Genomic DNA, 12,140 nt, shown 5'->3' on the forward strand with positions numbered 1-12,140 from the left:
TCCAAGTGCACCAGCATGGCATGAGCATAAAGTCTGCATGGCCTCTCTCTGGTCTATACCGGTATTATACTTTCCACCCCTCTAGGATCAGATGGCTCAAATGAGCCAATCAAGGATCCTCCAAGATGGAATCTTCCAGAGGCTGGTAGCACCATTCACCTCCCCGCTCCATCCTGATTACACAGCGGGATTAATCTCACAGTTAACCAATTACCAGGGTCTTGAGTCTGGCCTTGAAAGAGATAAGGATGTTACCTGCAGGGAGAGTCAAATCATGAACATCTGCAAAGCAGACCAGGCCGTTTAAGAATCCCGTTACGCCTTGCGGGGAAGTGGGGTGCTTTGCCTCATAGATCCGTCCCACTTGTACCAGTTGGGATTATGGGCTATGATCTCGACCACGGTTCCATCCTCCCAGAAGAATTTTTACTCTTGAATTTCTTTCCTTCACCATATAAGAATGATGTCTCTCTCCCTCTCTCTTTATTTGTGTGTGTGTGTGTGCAAAAGAAGACCGAAGTGTAAGAGAGACGTTGGTGGAGAAAGACAAGGGTCTCGCATCTGAAGAAAGGCTGCAGAGTTTCTCAGGAGGATCCCAAGAACATGTTTCCTTCCCAAAGGAGGTGACTGACAGTGAGTACCCTTCACGGTTATGTCAAGAGAACAGGCAAGGAATAGCCATGGAAATTTCTGATTCACTTCTGAGCAACATTTGGCTTGGTACAGTCCTACAGCCTGCTGGGTAAAGAGGCCCTTTGGGAACTGGGATTTGGAGGGTCAGGAGTTCCTTCTGAGCAAGACCTGTGGCTCTTGAGGGGATGAGGGATCCTTAAATATAATATATCCTGGGTACGTTGGGGGGGGGGTTATGTCCAGGAAAGCTGGAGGAGGTGAAAGGGCCATCAGACCTTTCTTCCTGAAGTCATGTGGGTGCTTTGGGATCTTACCTGCCCCCTCAGGCATTAATGGGATATCTTTATTTCAGCAGAGGATGACCAGAAGAATGAAGAGGGTGATGAACTTGATCAACAGTTGCCAGAAGGAGTTAAGAATGAAGACTTGAGAGAAAACATCAGGAGTCGAGGCAGACCTAAGAGAATGAAAGTCAGGCTTATTGAGAAAAGAGATGTAAGATGGCGTATTGTACATTTTCCAAATCAGAGAATAATGAAGGCAAGTACATCCATTCAATGTGGAAAGTATTTCAAAAGTAGATCGGAGTTCTTTGTGCAGCAAAGAACCCACAGAGGCGAGAAACGCTTTAGCCATCTTCAAGAACATAGAAAAAGCCACACAGGGGAGAAACCTTCTGAATGCTCAGAGTGTAAAAAGAGATTCACTCACAGTGGCCATCTTCAAAGGCATCAGAGAACCCACATAGGGGAGAAGCCTTTTGAATGCTCAGAGTGTGGAAAGAGATTCAGTCGGAGTGGTGATCTTCAAAGGCATCAGAGAACCCACACAGGGGAGAAACCTTTTGAATGCTCAGGGTGTGCAAAAAGATTCAGTGACAGTGGCTATCTTCAAAAGCATCAGAGAACCCACATAGGGGAGAAGCCTTTTGAATGCTCAGAGTGTGGAAAGAGATTCAGTGAGAGTGGCAGTCTTCACAGCCATCAGAGAATCCACACAGGGGAGAAACCTTTTGAATGCTCAGAGTGTGGAAAGAGATTCACTCACAGTGGCCATCTTCAAAGCCATCAGAGAACCCACACAGGGGAGAAGCCTTTTGAATGCTCACAGTGTGGAAAGAGATTCAGTCAGAGTGGTGCTCTTCAAAGGCATCAGAGAACCCACACAGGGGAGAAACCTTTTGAATGCTCACAGTGCGGAAAGAGATTCAGTCAGAGTGGTGATCTTCAAAAGCATCAGAGAACCCACACAGGGGAGAAACCTTTTGAATGCTCAGAGTGTGGAAAGAGATTCACTCACAGTGGCCATCTTCAAAGACATCACAGAACCCACACAGGGGAGAAGCCTTTTGAATGCTCACAGTGTGGAAAGAGATTCAGTCAGAGTGGCGACCTTCAAAGGCATCAGAGAACCCACACAGGGGAGAAACCTTTTGAATGCTCAGAGTGTGGAAAGAGATTCAGTCAAAGTACCAATCTTCAAAGCCATCAGAGAACCCACACAGGGGAGAAGCCTTTTGAATGCTCAGAGTGTGGAAAGAGATTCACTCACAGTGGCCATCTTCAAAGCCATCAGAGAACCCACACAGGGGAGAAGCCTTTTGAATGCGCAGAGTGTGGAAAGAGATTCAGTCAGAGTGGTGATCTTCAAAAGCATCAGAGAACCCACACAGGGGAGAAACCTTTTGAATGCTCAGAGTGTGGAAAGAGATTCAGTCACAGTGGCCATCCTAAAAGCCATCAGAGAACCCACACAGGGGAGAAACCTTTTGAATGCTCAGAGTGTGGAAAGAGATTCAGTCACAGTGGCCATCTTAAAAGCCATCAGAGAACCCACACAGGGGAGAAACCTTTTGCATTCTAAGAGATTCACTCACAGTGGCCATCTTCAAAGCCCTCACAGAGGAGAAGCCTTTTGAATGCTCAGAGTGTGGAAAGGGATTCAGACTGAGCGTCCATCTTCAAAGGCATCAGAGAACCCATACAGGGGAGAAACCTTTTGAATGCCCAGAGTGTGAAAAGAGATTCCGTCAGAGTGGCCATCTTAAAAACCATAAGAATGCTCAGAGTGTGGAAAGAGAATCAGCATGGCGGTCTTTGACAGCATCCAGAGAATTAGAAATCACGGAACATCTTAGTTCATGAAAAGACTTCTCGGAAACATGAATCTACACAGAATCTTTGCCCTTAGCAGGCAGAAATGTTAAAAATAGGCTATTGAAGGAGCTTGAGTCATATTTGAAGCCCTCAAGTACATCCCACTATCCCACATGGTGTTAAAGAAATGTCTACCCCCTCCAGATAGCTGGCAACTCACGATTAAGTGTTACGTTATGAGCAGGAGAAAACAAAACTCATTTACGGGAGGGTCATAGCTCCTTAAAGAGATGATTATTTGTTTCAAGTAAATGAGACATTTTGTTTGCGGTGCTTTCTGGAAGTTTTTATGAGTTAAGCTTCAATAAATGTGTGAAAGGTTGGTGTGGCATGTCTTTTTTCAGTCCTTTTGCAGGTTGTTGAAAAGAAACCTGTCCTGACCTGGATAGCCCAGGAGGCAAGCCTGATCTTCAGATGTCGGAAGCTAAGCAGCAGTCAATTCTGGCAAGTACTTAGATGGGAGACCTCCAGGAAATATCTGCAGTCGGGAGTATAGGGGCAAGTTTTATTCAGCCACTTCTCTAAATATCCTCTAGTTCCCTAGCAGGGGTCAGTCACTGTAGGTCGCCCTAATCTCCATGTGCAGACATGCACACAACCACATGCATAATAAATAAATAGAAGAAGAAGAAAAATTATCTTGCAGATGCTTGAAACCCACACTATGGGCATGACTGATATTCATGAATGAATGAAACCAACCCAGTTCTCCCCCATTCATGAGGTCGGTCAGTTGAAGAGTGTTGGGTTTAGACTTGGTAGGTCTGGGTTCAAATCCATGGTAAGAACATTAAAAAAGTAAGAGCATAAGAGAAGCCATGTTGGATCAGGCCAATGGTCCATCCAGTGGAACAAAAAACAGGCGCCATCAGGAGGTCCATTAGTGGGGCCAGGACACTAGAAGCCCTTCCACTCTGCCCCCCCTCCCAAGCACCAAGAATACAGAGCATCACTGCCCTAGACAGAGAGTTCCAACAATATGCTGTGGCTAATAGCCACTGATGGAGCTCTGCTCCATACGCTTATCCAATCCCCTCTTGAAGCTGGCTATGCTTGCAGCCGCTGCCACCTCCTGTGGAAGTGAATTCCATATGTTAATCACCCTTTGGGTAAAGAAGTACTTTTATAAGTTCTAACCCAACTGCTCAGCAATTTCATTGAATGTCCACGAGTTCTCGTATTGTGAGAAAGGAAGAAAAGTCCTTCTTTCTCTATCTTCCCTATCTCATACATAATATTGTAAACCTCTGTCATGTCACCCCTCATTCAATGTTTCTTTAAGCTAATAAAGCTCTGTGGATGCCCTTTAACCAGTCAGTTTGGTGTAGTCAGTTTGAGAGCCAGTTTGGTGTAGTGGTTAAGTGTGCGGACTCTTATCTGGGAGAACCGGGTTTGATTCCCCACTCCTCCACTTGGATCTGCTAGCATGGCCTTGGGTCAGCCATAGCTCTGGCAGAGGTTGTCCTTGAAAGGGCAGCTGCTGTGAGAGCCCTCTCCAGCCCTACCCACCTCACAGGGTGTCTGTTGTGGGGGAGGAAAGTAAAGGAGATTGTGAGCCGCTCTGAGACTCTTCGGAGTGGAGGGCGGGATATAAATCCAATATCATCATCTTCTTCTTCTTCATATTTTCAGCCTAAAAGATCGTCTTTGACTTTCTTTCTCCCACTCCTCCGCATGCAGCTGGTGGTCTGACCTTGAGTCAGTCGTAGTTCTCTCAGAGCTGTTCTCCCAAGAGCAGTTCTCTGAGAGCTCTCTCAGCCCCACCTACCTCCCAGGGTGACATTTGTGGGGAGGGGGAGGGATGGAGATTGTAAGCTTCTAGGAGACTCCAAGAGAACGGCAGGGTATAAATCTAAAACTTTCTTCCTTATTACCTTTTGGCAGCTCCTGTGATTTGGGGGATCTTGACTAAAAGAAAACCCACATTATTTACTAAAGGAAAATATGTTTGACAGAAATTTGGCGACCGAATACCAAATGTTCAAGGCTGTGCTCAACTTTCGGGGCTTCTCTTTTCTTTGATTTTTACCCATAGGGATAATTTGTTAACTGCCATTCTGTGAAGCATCTGTTTGGCATTCAGAAGGTCCCAGATTCCTTCCCCTGCATCTCCAGTTGAACGGACCAGGCAGGAAGTGATGGGAAAGGCCTCAGCCTGAAACCCTGGAGAGCCATGGAGAAGGGCCATAGCTCAGTAGCAGAGCATCTGCTCAGTATGCAGAAGGTCCCAGGTTCACTCCCCAGCATCTTCCAGTTAAAAGGACCAGGCAGGAGGGGATGGGAAAGACCTCAGCCTGAGACTCTGGAGAGCCATGGAGAGGGGCCATAGCTCAGTGGCAGAGCCTCTGCTTGGCATGCAGAAGTTTCCAGTTTCAGTCCCCAGCATCTCCCAGTTAAAAGGACCAGGCAGGAGGTGATGGGAAAGACCTCAGTGTGAGACCATGGAGAGGGGCCATAGCTCAGTGGCAGAGCATCTGCTTGGCATGCAGAAAGTCCCAGGTTCCATCCCTGGCATCTCCAGTTAAAAGGAGCAGGCAGGAGGTGGTGGGAAAGACCTCAGCCTAAGACCCTGGAGAGCCATAGAGAGGGGCCATAGCTCCATCCCTGGCATCTCCAGTTGAAAGGACCAGCTGGCAGATAATGTAAAAGACCTTCGCCTAAGACCCTGGAGAGCTGCTGCCAATTTGAGTAGATCGTCTGACCTTGATTGACCTAGGGTGTATTAGTGAGGGGCTGTGGCTCAGTGAGAGCATCCGCTTGGCATGCAGAAGGTACCAGGTTCAATTTCCGGCATCTCCAGTTAACAGGTCAGAGGGTGATGTGAAAGACCTCAGCCTGAGACCCTGGAGAACTGCTGCCAGTCTGAGTACACAAGACCGACCATGACGGCGTGAGAGTCTGGTTCAGTCTACGGCAGTGATTTGTGTCTTTCTGCCTTAAAGAGTCCAAGGCAGCTTCTAATCTAAATGAAGTTCATAAAATGAAGTGTGTAAGAATACATCCATCCAAAACATTTAAAATATCAATTTAGGACAGCTTTAATCAATTGCAGCCCCGTAGTCGTGTTCTGTTACCTCTTAAAGGCCGAAGGTGTGGGGTTCAAGCACACCTTTCTGGGGAGCTTGTAGAATTGTGGAGCTGCCACTGAAAAGGCCTTGTACCCCCCCCCCCCATATGTCATATGTACCCCCCAAATGGTCAAGGGAGGAGGGAAAGATGGGAACCACTGCTGGAAACTATTGCTGTGGGATGCTGTTAACCTCTCAAGTTTCCTAGATCTATCAGCGACGAAAGGTGTCTTGGTGCAGAGTTAGAGTCCCGTCTTTTTGAATCTGGGAGACTTGGAGCAGAATGTGCTTTCTCTGGCTGGCAGGCCCTGCTCCCGGCTGCCCTCCTGGTTGTCCTGAACACCTGCCTCTCCATTCAATCGCCTGACTTTTGTAGGGATCGCCCGCCAGGAGGGTCAGGACTCCAAACTTCTCTTCCACGGCCTGCTGCAGCCCAGCCCCTGGTTGCCATGCGGACAGCTTTCTGCCTTGTGCCCCCCTGGGGGAGGAGCCAGTGGCTGGCAGACTGCCCTCCCCTTCCTCCTGGTGCTTCTTTTGCAATAGCATCTCCCAGACGACGGAGGTCAATGTGGCACAGAGAACCACTACCAGGATCCAAAGTTAGAAAGTGGTTATTTAAAAACAAATGTTCACCAGCATACTTTCAGCTCAGCACCAGACTGAGCAAAGAATTGTAAAGAAAAGGGTAAAATGCAAAACCACCTTCTATACGTGCCCTAGCTGGGGTTGCCAATTCCCAAGGGATCCCCTGGTTTGAGCCCCCCCCCTTTCAGGGTTTTCAGAAAGCAGGGGAGGGGGTTGAATGTCCAATCAACACTCCATTATACTCTAGGGAGACTGGTCCCCATAGGATATAATGGCCTTAGACTGTGACAGAAAAGCTATCCAATGCAGGGAGTTTTGACTCTGGGAAGCTAACTTAGAGGGGCTGGAAAAGAAGGAAGGAGTCAGCTTTACCAGGAAAAGGACAGGAATCACACCATGGATGCCATTGAGAATCAAACTAGGCCTAACGGGTGACACAAGCCAGGACTCAGGTGTGTACGAGCCAGGACTCAGGCGTCCAACCAACGGGACTCTTTGCCAGACACATGGAAGGTGGAAAGCACCTAGAAAGGGCTCTGGTCTGTTCCTTTCAACTCCCAATCGCTGAAGGGAGCAGGACGCCTACTGGTTTTGGTGGCCAGTGGAAATGGATGTGGATCCAGAGAAAGGGGCTAAGCGGACCCCTTGACGTTATTGCCAGCGGTGAAAACAGAATGACGAAGACACTCTACCTCATCAGAGTTCTCCAGAGCCAAAGAAAGTGCATTTAGGGTAAGTGCCACCTGTCCCAAGTGTGACAATGAGTCAGATTAGACGCCCGCATCTGATTCTTGCCACCAGAAGGATCCAGCCTGGCTCTTGGAGAGAGTAAGAGGAAGAGGAATCGTTCCCTTCCTAGAAAAGATAAATTCCTCTCCTGGCTGGTTTCCTATCCCTTTTTTGTCTGGTTGCCATGAAGGAGGGGAGGAAGCTGGATTGGTCCAGTCATCCACCCACTGAAATCCAACGGAACTGGGAACTTCCAACTTTGCCCACTGGGATTTCAGGTGGATCTTTACAGCATTGGGGAGGGCAGAAGTGCCCCAGAGATTGGGGAGGGGGTCCTGATGAAATTCAAATGCTTGTTCCGTTTGCCAAATTGCCCTCGAAAGAGATGTGGGGGGATTTAGTTAGGTGGCTAACGACAGCAAATGCACGGGGTCAATAACCTGTGTATGCGAGATATAAGGGCCTTAGACCGTGACAGAAAAGCTATCCAATGCAGGGGGTTTTGACTCTGGGAAGCTCCTACCCCCAACTCCTTGCTGGTCTCTGAGATGCCACCAGACTCGAATCTAGAGAAATATACCAGGTGACTGATAAAAATATAGAAGCACTTGGAGGGGCTTGAAAAGAAGGAAGGAGTCAGCTTTACCAGGAAAAGGACAGGAATTGCTCTGTGGATGCCAGTTAGAGTCAAACTAGCCTCATGGGTGACGCAAGCCAGGACTCGGGCGCCCAACCATGCAACGGTCACCTCGAGGTTGGACTACTGTAATGCCCTCTACATGGGGCTGCCCTTGTGCCAAACCTGGAAGCTGCAGCTAGTGCAGAACGCGGCCGCCCGGCTGTTATTGGGGCTCCCCACGTGGGAGCACATTCAGCCGGGACTGCAGGAACTGCACTGGCTGCCAATAGTATACTACAGGGGTGGCCAATGGTAGCTCTCCAGATTTTTTTTGCCTACAATTCCCATCAGCCCCAGCCAGCATGGCCAATGGCTGCGGCTGATGGAAGTTGTAGGCAAAAAACATCTGGAGAGCTAACGTTGGCCACCCCTTGTTAACAGACAAAGTATACAGGGTTCTACCTCTATATAATAAAAGGGGATCTTTATTCAGATACTCTGGGAAGAACACCCCTCAGGGCCAAAGACACCAGATTCTCAGGCTCTGACAGATATTGAGAATTTATTTAAATCTTAATTACTGCAGTATTCTGACAAGACCAGGGACAAATGTATAATCCCAAGGTTACATGATTACATAGCTACATGGGCTCATTGGTGTTTGGTTACATGACCCATGGGTCCAAGGTTACTTGATTACATAGTTTCTTAGTTACATGGCTATAGTCTTTCGAGTGCTCAGGTTCCTTAGCCTATTACATTTAGTAAAAGCAAAGCCATTGTATAGATAGCAAAAAGCATTTCATCCTCACCTCTCTTATGGCTTCAGGTGGTTGTCTATGCAGAAGTGCGGAGGGGTCTTGCTTCCCAGGAGGCTTCCCTTAAACTCACTGTTAATTAGCTAACCGACCAACCCCTTTGATCTCCTCCTTATACCTTTCTCCACAATGTCTACCGCTTCCTTCTATCCAATCAAAAACCAGAAAGCCAGATTCTGTCATCATATATATAAAAGGGGAAGGCTATGTATGTGTGTATATGCAGAGAGCTATATAAAGCCCACAAAGATTCTGTATGGCCACTATACTTTCCCTGCATGATTTTCTAACCATTAGATCCACTATAGTTCCCTAGCCTATTAGGAAAGTCTAACAAATCCATTTAATAAAAATCTCTTCTCTGAGTCCATGCCTGAATTCCTGACAGGCTCTCCCCTTTTGGCAATCTCTCTCTCATTCCCCCTCCTTTCTCCATTTCACTACGGTATTGGGATAATTGTTATAGGAACCCCCTATAGGAGATCATTTCGGCCACCTATCTATCTCATCTCTTCCCAACAGGGTATAGACAAACATCCATAATATTATTCTATAGAATTCAGGCTGTTTAACAATATTTCTCCACGCCGGACGCATTGGAGCTCCATACAAGGGCATTGTCAAAGTCCTCTTCCGCCGTGAGATTAATAGACTTGTTTTCCCAGATCCTCATTAGTACTCCATGTGTTGAGGACACCGTTCTCAAAGTTTACTTTATCATCTTCAGATGTTTTGGGAACAAACTTGTTTACAGCATTTTTGTGCAACTATGCAGTCACATAAGAAGATATTGACTCCACACATACTTTTACCGATAAGTTTATCCGGCCAGCCGTTAAGTAGTACCAAACGTGTTTTCCCAGATAAGTTCATCTGTCGGCCAACCGTCCCTTTTTATTAGAGAAATACGGGCCCTTCAATAAGAACAGTCATATAGAAACATCATATATATAAAAATCCAACACACCCCTCATCCAGATCACAAGCAATACTCCCTCTAAGCCAGGGGTGTCAAACATGCGGCACGGGGGCCGAATCAGGCCCTAGGAGGGCTCCTATCAGGCCCCCAAGCAACTGGCTGTCTTCTGCCTCCTTCTCCCTCTGTCTTTCTCCCTTCTGCATCACAGCTTGCTTTGCATGGCTTACTCAATCGTACAGGAGCTACAGAGCAAAACCTCTATTTTCTCCATATTTTCCTAGGAGGAAAGGCTGAGGGATTTGGGAAGCTTCGAGGGGGACAGGATAGCTCTCTTGAAGCCTCTGAAGGGCTGTCCCCTAGAGGAGGGCAGGGAGCTGTTTTTCCTGGCAGCGGAGAAGAGGACTCATAATCACGGGTTTAAATTAAGGATGGGAAGGTACAGAGCTGGATATCAGGAACAACTTTTTGTACAGGAAGAGTCATTCAGTGGTGGAATCAGCTCCCAAGGGAGGCGATGCGTTCCCCCTCGCAGGCAATCTTCAAGCAGCGGCTGGACAAACACAGGTCAGGGATGCTCTAGGCCAGGGGTGCCAAACTGGCTTAAGATAAGAGCCACACAGAATAAACGTCAGATGTTTGAGAGCCCCAAGGAAGGAAGGAAGGCCAACAGATAGGGGGAGGGGGAAAGAAAGCAACTTTCATTTTAAAAGCACTGTCCAAGCTACCAACTGGCTTGTCTTGGAGAAGTGATTTCTATAGACAAATGCCTTCTCCGAGCCAGTCAATGATGGGGGCCTCAAGAGCCACACGATGCGTGTGAAAGAGCCTCGTGGGGGCTGCTGAACGCAGTTTGGCCTCCTCTGCTCTAGGCTGACCCTGCATTGAGAAGGGGGTTGGACTAGATGGGCTCTGCGGCCACTTCTAACTCTATGATTCTATAAACTTCAGGAGATCGTGCAAACCTGTTTTTAACAGATAAACAGGAGTAACAAGCAAGGTTACCCTGAATAAAACTCTGTTGATCTTAAAAGTGCCACTGGACTCAGAGTCTGTTCTGCTAGGAAGCGTACAGCAGTTAACAATAGGGCATCTGGGAGGTCTGCAAACTGTAAAGCTGAATTATTCCAGAAGGCTTTTTCTATGCAGGCAACAGAGTCACACTGTAATAAATGATTCACAAGGTAACCTTGGGAAAATTATTAGGGACTGTGGTCTGTCCTACGATGCATAGCAGGGGTGGCCAAACTTGCTTAATGTACGAGCCACATAGTTGAGAACTGCAGGACATGAATATCAGAACTCAGGAAATATCTGGGGACTTTGGGGGAGGAGCCAGGAGCAATTGAACTCCAAAGGAAGCTCCCACAGATTGATTCTCCTTTATACCCTATGGGAATCAGTCTCCATAAAGAATAATGGAGTGCCCCCCCCCCACTTTCTGCTAACCCTGACGGGGGGGAGGGCCTCCAAACCAGGGAATCTCCTGCCCCCAACTGGAGATTTAGACAACCCGAAAGGTGAAAGATTCAGTGAGGCCTACAACCCTCCAGAAGGCCTCTGAGGCCTGGTATAAAGTTTGCAAGAGGCCTGCGTTTCCCAGGCAACCTCTATGCCCTGTGATTGGACTGGGGTGAGAGTGGAGGAAAAGGAAAGCCCAATCACCATCCTGGGGGCGGGGGCCATGTGAGAGAGTATATAAGGCCTTGTTGCGGGGGGGGGGGAAGACTTCAGTCTTCTCTGGGGAGCTGAGTGAGGGGGTGAAGGGCTGCTGCCAGCCGAAGAGGAACACCCTGTCCCATCCAATCCAATCCATCCGAGGACGGTGGTGGGCTGAACTTAGGAGCACCCCCCGGGTTAGGGTTGCCAAACCCCAGGTGGGGGCAGGTGATCAACCAGTTTGGAGCCCAACCCCCCCTTCAGGCTCATCAGAAAGTCTGTGTGTGTGTGGGGGGAATGTCTGCTGGGTGCTCCATTATTCCCTATTGAGATCGATTTATAGAATCCTAGAGTTGGAAGGGACCTCCAGGGTCATCTAGTCCAACCCCCTGAACAATGCAGGAAACTCACAAAGACCTCCCCCTAAGTTCACAGGATCCTCATTGCTGTCAGGTGGCCATCTAGCCTCTGTTGAAAAACCTCCAAGGAAGGAGAGCCCACCACCTCCCACGGAGGAAGCCTGTTCCACTGATGAACCGCTCTTAACAGTCACAGAATCCTAGAGTTGAAGGGACCTCCAGGGTCATCTAGTCCAACCCCCTGCACAATGCAGGAAACTCACAAACACCTCCTCCTAAATTCACAGGATCCTCATTGCTGTCAGATGGCCATCTAGCCTCTGCTTAAAAACCTCCAAGGAAGGAGAGCCCACCACCTCCCGAGGAGGAAGCCTGTGGAAACAGAATCCTAGAGTTGGAAGGGACCTCCAGGGTCATCTAGTCCAGCCCCCTGCACCAGGCAGGAAACTCCCAAATACCTCCCCCTAAATTCACAGGATCTTCATTGCTGTCAGATGGCCATCTAGCCTCTGCTGAAAACCCTCCAAAAAGGAGAGCCCCCCACTTCCCGAGGTAGCTCCGTTGTTCAACCCCCTACACAAGGCAGGGAACGCACAAA

This window comes from Heteronotia binoei, chromosome 1 (assembly GCF_032191835.1).
Source record: "Heteronotia binoei isolate CCM8104 ecotype False Entrance Well chromosome 1, APGP_CSIRO_Hbin_v1, whole genome shotgun sequence".
In the NCBI taxonomy this organism is placed as follows: Eukaryota; Metazoa; Chordata; class Lepidosauria; order Squamata; family Gekkonidae; genus Heteronotia; species Heteronotia binoei.